Consider the following 7,393-nt stretch of genomic DNA (forward strand, 5'->3'; position numbering starts at 1 on the left):
CCTACACCACCATCTTGACCTAAAGTGGTAACTTTGAGTAAAATTGGGCTGGGAAGTCCTTTCAGGCTGAATCTCAGAGTGCTGTAGTCCTGTATCTGGGTTGATTCCTTGCCAACATCCATGTACAAACATGCCCTAATGTGTGTTAAACAGGCAGACCTCCTTTGACCCAAGATTCCTCTCCATTTCCCATTCTGTTTCTCTGCTCAAATTCAAACTGCCTCTCCTCAGGTTCTCTCCTGAACCAATTCAGGAGTTTTCTCCACACCACTTCACTGAAATGGCTTTTTCCAGGTCACCGATGATTTCCATTTTGCTAAATTCAAGGTTAAGTTTTTGCTCTCATCTCACTCAACCTTTCAGCTGCATTTGACACCGATTATACAATTGAACACTCCTCCTTCTTGAAACACTTTCCTCTGGATTTCCAGACACCCCTTCTCTCCTGAATTCCCTCCCCCATCTCTCCCTCCTCCTGCTCCTTCTCCTCCACCACATCTCTAGTAATACTCCCTTCTCGTTCCTGTGTGCTCTCTCTTCTCAGAGGAGTAAATATTTTTCCTATTATCTTAGTGGCTACCCTACTTTATCAAGGTCTAACATTAATTAGTATGTATACCTTCTTCCCACAGAGTGCAAGAATCCCATTTACCTCTTTCTGACTTCTAGATTATTATTGTTGTGTGCTTAAATTATCATATAACTATAAAACTATAAATGTAATATATGAAAATATATATTTGAAGCCTATCACATTTTATCTTTGTTTTATAGATTATTTATTTTGAGCTACCCACATATTTATTAATTTTGCTGTTCTTACGTTGTTCCTACTTCTCCATCATGAGATTTCCTCCCTTTCTCTCAAAAAATATCCTTCACTATTATCCTTCAGTTTGATATTTTAGGGGAGCAAGAAATTTTCCTCTTTCCTCTTGGTTCTTCTGGCTGGTCTAAGGATTAAATTGACATGAGAAAGAATAACAGGAGAAAATCAAAGAAAGTTAAGAACATGTATACATGGGAGAAACACAGGAAAACTGAGTAATTCCCCAAAATGGCTGGAGCCACCACCTGAAATACCTTAAATACTTCAGCTGAAGACAAAAGAGGGTTTTGAGGGTAGTGGCTTGAGACTTCAAAGAGGAGGGAGGCAATTCACTAAGAGAAGGAAAAGTAAGTGTTTGGTCAACAAATGTTTGTCATGTTTGGCAGAGAGTGTGGGACATGAGGAGAGTTTTGATCAAATGGGCCTTGCTAGGCTCCTCCCTGTCTGCCACACCTACTACATATTACACTATAGTTATCTATGGTGAGAGCTCCTTCCTGGAACAGGCCTTCTATCTTAAAATCCTTTAGGAAGTTAGGAGGAAAGTCAACGGATCTTCTTGGTCTTTTGTTCCTAAAAATAATCAAGCCAAGGGGCTGGCCCCGTGGCCAAGTGGTTAAGTTTGCACGCTCCACTGCAGGCGGCTCAGTGTTTCATTGGTTCGAATCCTGGGCGCGGACATGGCACTGGTCATCAAGCCACGCTGAGGCAGCATCCCACATGCCACAACTAGAAGGACCCACAATGAAGAATATACAACTATGTACTGGGGGCTTTGGGGAGAAAAAGGAAAAAATTTTAAAAATCTTAAAAAAAAATAATCAAGCCAAAAATGCACATTTTGGGGTAGCAAATTCTGCTCTGTGACAACACATTAATGATAAATTTCAGTTTTTGTTTTTCTAGAAATGTTTTCGTTTTCTGTTATTTTCCAAAAGATATTTTTGTTTTCTTTACAGTTCTTGAGTTTGTCATTCTATTGTTTCAGCACATTAAAGCTATTTTTTTCCCACTGTGATCCAGCTTCCATTTTTGCTGTTGAAAAAAGAGATATCTGTTGAATTTGTTCTTTCTCTCTTTCCTTATTTCCTCCTCTCCTTCCTGTTTTTGCCCCCTCCTGACTGCTTTCAGGTTTTCTCTTTGTCTTTTCATTCCTCTCTTTTTTGTGATTTTATTATACTCACTGTAGATGTGGAATTTGTTTTTTGTGTTGTGCTTGTGATCCACTGAGCTTATTGTCTCTATGGAGTAGTCACTCATCAGTTTAAAAATGCTTAGTCATTTTCAGTTCAACATTGTTGCTGCCCATGTGTCCCTTTAACCTGTGGTAATAGCTGAATGCATTTTAGAATTATTTCTATTTCATTCTCATGGTCTCTCTCTCTCTTCTTCAAAATTTTGCCTCTTTGGACTTTATTTTGGATTTCTTTCCAACCATTTATCCTGCTTATTAATTTTTCCTTAGCTGTTTCTAAGATGTATACTTTCAAACACATCAGTTGAGTTCTTAATATTATTTTACTTGTCAGTTTTAGAATTTTTATTTTCCTTTCTCCAAATTTACTTTGTCTTTTTGAAAGTTTATCTTCCACTTCTCCACCAGAATTTTTTTTAAGATTTTATTTTTTTCCTTTTTCTCCCCAAAGCCCCTCGGTACATAGTCGTATATTATTTGTTGTGAGGCCTTCTGGTTGTGGCATGTGGGATGCTGCCTCAGCATGGTTTGATGACCAGTGCCATGTCTGCACCCAGGATTACAAACCAACGAAACACTGGGCCACCTGCAGCAGAGCACGTGAACTTAACCACTCGGTCAAGGGGCCAGCCCCTCCAACAGAATATTTAAACTTGTCTTTTATCCTCCTGAATCTTGTAACACAATTATATAAAGATAGTGTCAGGAGATCAGCTGGGCTGAGAGAGAGACAGCTGAACTGCCAGGTGTCAGAGTGACTGATTAAAATACAAACCCAAAATGAAGGAGTTAAGCCTTTAACCACTTACTGTGATGGTATAAGCAAGAAACTAGAACTGGAATTTTAGTCTCCTCCTATTTAATTTTCTCCCATGGAATGGCTTACTGGTTGAGAGTCATGTGGATCAGCACAGATATGTGGGTCATCTCACTGTTTGGAGAGCCCCAGACAAAAGGCTTCATTTTTTTCTCTGGATGCTGGGGGCTAGGAGGGATGAGATAGGAGTGGAGAAGTGTGGATTACTGAGTCAGAGAGGGAAAAAGTGTCTTCAGGTTTTTCCTCTTCCCTTCATAGGAAATGTGTAGCAGAGGTGCCTGAGGAAGAACTCTGTTGGTGGCCTCAGAGAAAGAGACCTGGGAATGGAGGTGCCAGGGCTAAGAATGCAAATATGGGAAGTTCTGTGTGTTCATGAAGCACCGTGTTGAGTGCTCCCCTAGCACTTTGCTGAGTGCTCCACAGGCAGGTAGTCTGCTGAATGCTGACCAGGTACTTTGCTGAGTGCTCATCTGACAGGCAATATCCTGAGTCCTCACCAGATAGGAACTGTGCTGACTGCTCACCAGCCTCTTTGCACAATGCTCACAGTGTAGGTACTATGCTGAGTACTCACCTGGCTGTCACTGTGCTGAATGCTCACCAGGCAGACACTGTGCTTATCACTCACTTGGCGTGAGCTTTGTGAATGTTCACCAGGCAATGTGCTGAGAGCTCACCATGCAGGCCTTGTGCTGAGTGCTCACCAGGAAGGCACTCGGCTGAGTGAGCACCATGCACAGTGTTGAGTTCTCACAGGTGTCAATGAAAATAATCCATAACCAATCTATAAGTGAAAATTTGGGTGAGCTTATTCTGAGCTAAAATGTGAGGACCATGGGGTGCACAGAGTGGTTATATACCCCCAAAAAGGATGTTTCACACAGGATTGAAATGTCCTTTTACAACAGTCGTGAGACTGCTGTGTCGGCATGATGATTGATGGAAACAGCAGGTAGGTCTGCTGTCTCAGTGAACACAGCAGGGTGGCAGGTCTGCTGTCTCGAGCTGGGTGGTCACAGGTGAGCTGGGTGGTCAAGGGTGAGCACAGCAATCAGTTCCTAGACTAAGGAAAGATGCTTATCCCTAAGGAAATGCCAATGTGGGGGGAAGTTGCACCTTTATCTTAATTAAGGCCATTTGTTCTTGCCATAGTAAATGTTTTAAAGCAGATATACAATGCGTGCTCAATGGCTGTGCTCAGTCCCTTTTGGAAAAAACAAAGTCAGGCCAAATTAGGTTTACACCAAGTGGCTTCCTCATATTCTCCAATATATCCTATTGCTTGCCATTTCTATTTGTCACAGGAAGGCACAGTGCTGAGTGCTCATCATGCAGGCGTTATGCTGAGTGCTCACCAACCACTGTGCTGAATGCTCAAATGGACAGCACTCTGCTGAGTGCTAAACAGGCAGACATTGTGTTGTGCTCGCAAGGCATTGTGCTGAGGCATTGAGCCTTCTGGGCTCTGACTGCTCATCCTCCTTGCTCATGTCATCTCCATAACTGTACACAAATATCCATCACAACCCTGCCCACAGATCCTTGGGGATGAAGCCAGGGCTCCAGCTTTGAGGAGGCAGAACTGAATTCAGACCTCTTTTTTTCTACCAGTCCTGTGTCCTGGAAAAACCATTGTGCCTCTCAGGGCTTCCCCACTCTCCCAACCTGCACAATGGTGATGATGCTCAAAACTACTACCTAGGCATATGGTCAGGTGTATATGAGATGACATCTACAACACCTGTGGGCTAGCGTCACATGTGTCTGATGCACAAACTTACAGATGAAATAATTACAAGAAAGCGTGGGATATACCATGGACTATCTCTCAATGCTGGCCTGGGTTTCAGCTGTGTGATCTTGGGAAATTCACTGCCCCACCAGGCCTCATATTCAGGCCTGCATCTTTAAAGGGTTGAAAGTAAATGAAATTCAGATATTCATCTAATGTCATCCACTGGCATTAAACCTTCCAGGGTCTCCTGTTTTATGGACCCAAGTGCCTCATGTTGGCCTATGGGTTCTTCACAATGGCTCCCAATACTCCCTGCCTCCTGGTGTGCATATCCTCATGTAACCATGATGTGGTTAGTTACTGGATTCTGAACAACTTAATACAGCCAAGGTGATGGGATCATGTCTAAGTTTTTTGTTTTTTTAAGATTGGCACCTGAGCTAACATCTGTTGCCAATCTTTTTTTTTGCTTATTCTCCAAAAGTCCCCTGGTACATAGTAAATGTTTTTGGGTGTGTATGTGCAATAGTTTCTATGCAGGTATTATATTTTTCAAACAGATAAGATAGGCTATTGAATACACCAAGAAAATGGGTAAGTTGATCAAATTTTTTCAATGTGTGAAGTCTTTAGAGAGCAAATATCATTATTAGGAGCATAGAAAATGGAGCAAACATCTCATGCTCAAATTCTAGCACAGTCACTTACTAGATATGTGTATTGGGCAAATTACTATGTCGTTGGTGCCTCAGTTTCTTCATCTGTCAATAATGTCATCTTGCAATAATGATAAGTGTAGCCACTTTGTAAAGTCATGGAGAGTATTAAAGGCGTTAATGTCTGTAAAATGCTTGGAACACCTAGCATATCATAAGCACTGTATCTATGCATTATAAATAAAATTAAAAAAATCTTCTGACCCTGTTCATAAGCTCCAGAGGGTGAGGCTAGTGCCCGGATGTATGTAGAAAGCACTCCATGACATACAATGAATAAAAGAATGAACAACACTGTTGAATGCTTTACCACTGTCACATATGTCATCCTACAGGCATTCCCAAGAAGAATCACACCCAAACCTATGTGTTCTATCCTTAAGTGTCTTCTTTGATTCTATCCAGGAATCACTGGGGCTTCTTGGACCCTAGTGAAGATTCCCTCTAAAAGTTCTCTTCTCTCTGTCACAAACCCCAGTCCTTGTCCTAATTGCTGCAGCTCACAGGGTCTGCACTCTGATCCTTTTCTTCACACTAAGGAGAAGTGTCATCCCCAGATCTGGGCATGCACAGAACATGAGCCTTGTAGAAACGTTTCCTGGCCTGTGGCAGGTAGAAGCATGCAGTGACAGGGTGGGATTTGTGTAAAACTCTCCAGGTGTTGTCAGAGGGGTGGAGTCAGGGGAGTTGTCAGCAAGGACCGGTCTTGCTGGTGGGCCTTGATAGTTAAACTGTGTGTGGGGTGGGGATGGCTGTTTCATAGGTCCTAGCATAATACCTGCAATATGATGGTTCATGAAGTCAGAATCATCCCAATGAGGTCCAAATTAATCCAATGTCATCTGTTCCCTGACCAATTCGCTAATCCAGTAGTGATTTATAGTAGTGATGTTTGTATTCTATCATCTCCTTTTCATTGATTGGCTAGTGTAATTCAATTATTCTTTACATATCTTGTATACATTTACATAGTAAAGAAAAAGTGAGTTTTAAAAGAACTCTCCTTCAAAGAGTCTCCCTAGCATATTGAATTAATAACAGAAGCCATTGATGGAAAATTCACACAAAAAATTTTGACCCTTAGTCTCTGGTTTTAGATCTTCCTGATTGGTAAATTATCTTGATTTCTGATTACTTTCTTGAGATTAGTCTATTTAGGACTATGTAGGAGTGCAACTTCATGCCACTTGAGAAGTAGTGGTGGGACCCTAGGATGACATTTGTTTCATTTTGTGTGTCTGTGTGTGTGAATGAGAGTGTTTACTGCCTCTTGCAGTGTGGGGCAGAGTACACTCCTTTTCTTGGGAAAAATGTTCCCTAACCACTTTTTTTTTTAGGAAGATTAGCCCTGAGCTAACTACTGCCAATCCTCCTCTTTTCACTGAGGAAGAGTGGCCCTGAGCTAACATCCATGCCCATCTTCCTCTACTTTATAGGTGGGATGACTACCGCAGCATGGCTTTTGCAGATCATTGCCATGTCCACACCCGGGTTCCAAACCGGTGAACCCCAGGCTGCCAAGAAGCGGAACATGTGAACTTAACCACTGCACCACCCAGCGGGCCCCCCTAACCACTTTCTCTGTGCTTTATTTTCACTCCTGCCTTGACCGGTGCTGTGCAATAGTAGCATTAACACTCTATAACATGAAATCAAAACTTTCTAGTGGCACATTTAAGAAAATAAAAACAAACAGCTGAACCTAATTTTAATAGTATATTTTAACCCATTATAACCATGATATTATTCGTGATGCAATCTATATAAAAATTAATAATGAGAGAGTTTACATTCTGGGGGGTTTTATTGGTTCCACAAATCCAGTTTGTACCCTTCAGCTGTAGCATAATCTCCATTCGTAACTTGAATTTTTTCGTATATACATTATATTATAACGTTGACAGTTGTAACAAGATTCACATCTCTAAGTTGCTGGAACCATGCTTAAAAGATTTCCATTTAAGGATCACGTAGGATGAATAATGAAAAGTTTCTCTTGGGTCTAGTAAGAAAGGAGTCAGTGCGGCCTTACCAAGGGAATCACTCATAGAATACTGAGGGCAGATGGAGTGTGGGGGATCTGAGGAGGTGGTGGGACAGA

This window comes from Equus asinus, chromosome 1, assembly GCF_041296235.1.
Source record: "Equus asinus isolate D_3611 breed Donkey chromosome 1, EquAss-T2T_v2, whole genome shotgun sequence".
In the NCBI taxonomy this organism is placed as follows: domain Eukaryota; kingdom Metazoa; phylum Chordata; class Mammalia; order Perissodactyla; family Equidae; genus Equus; species Equus asinus.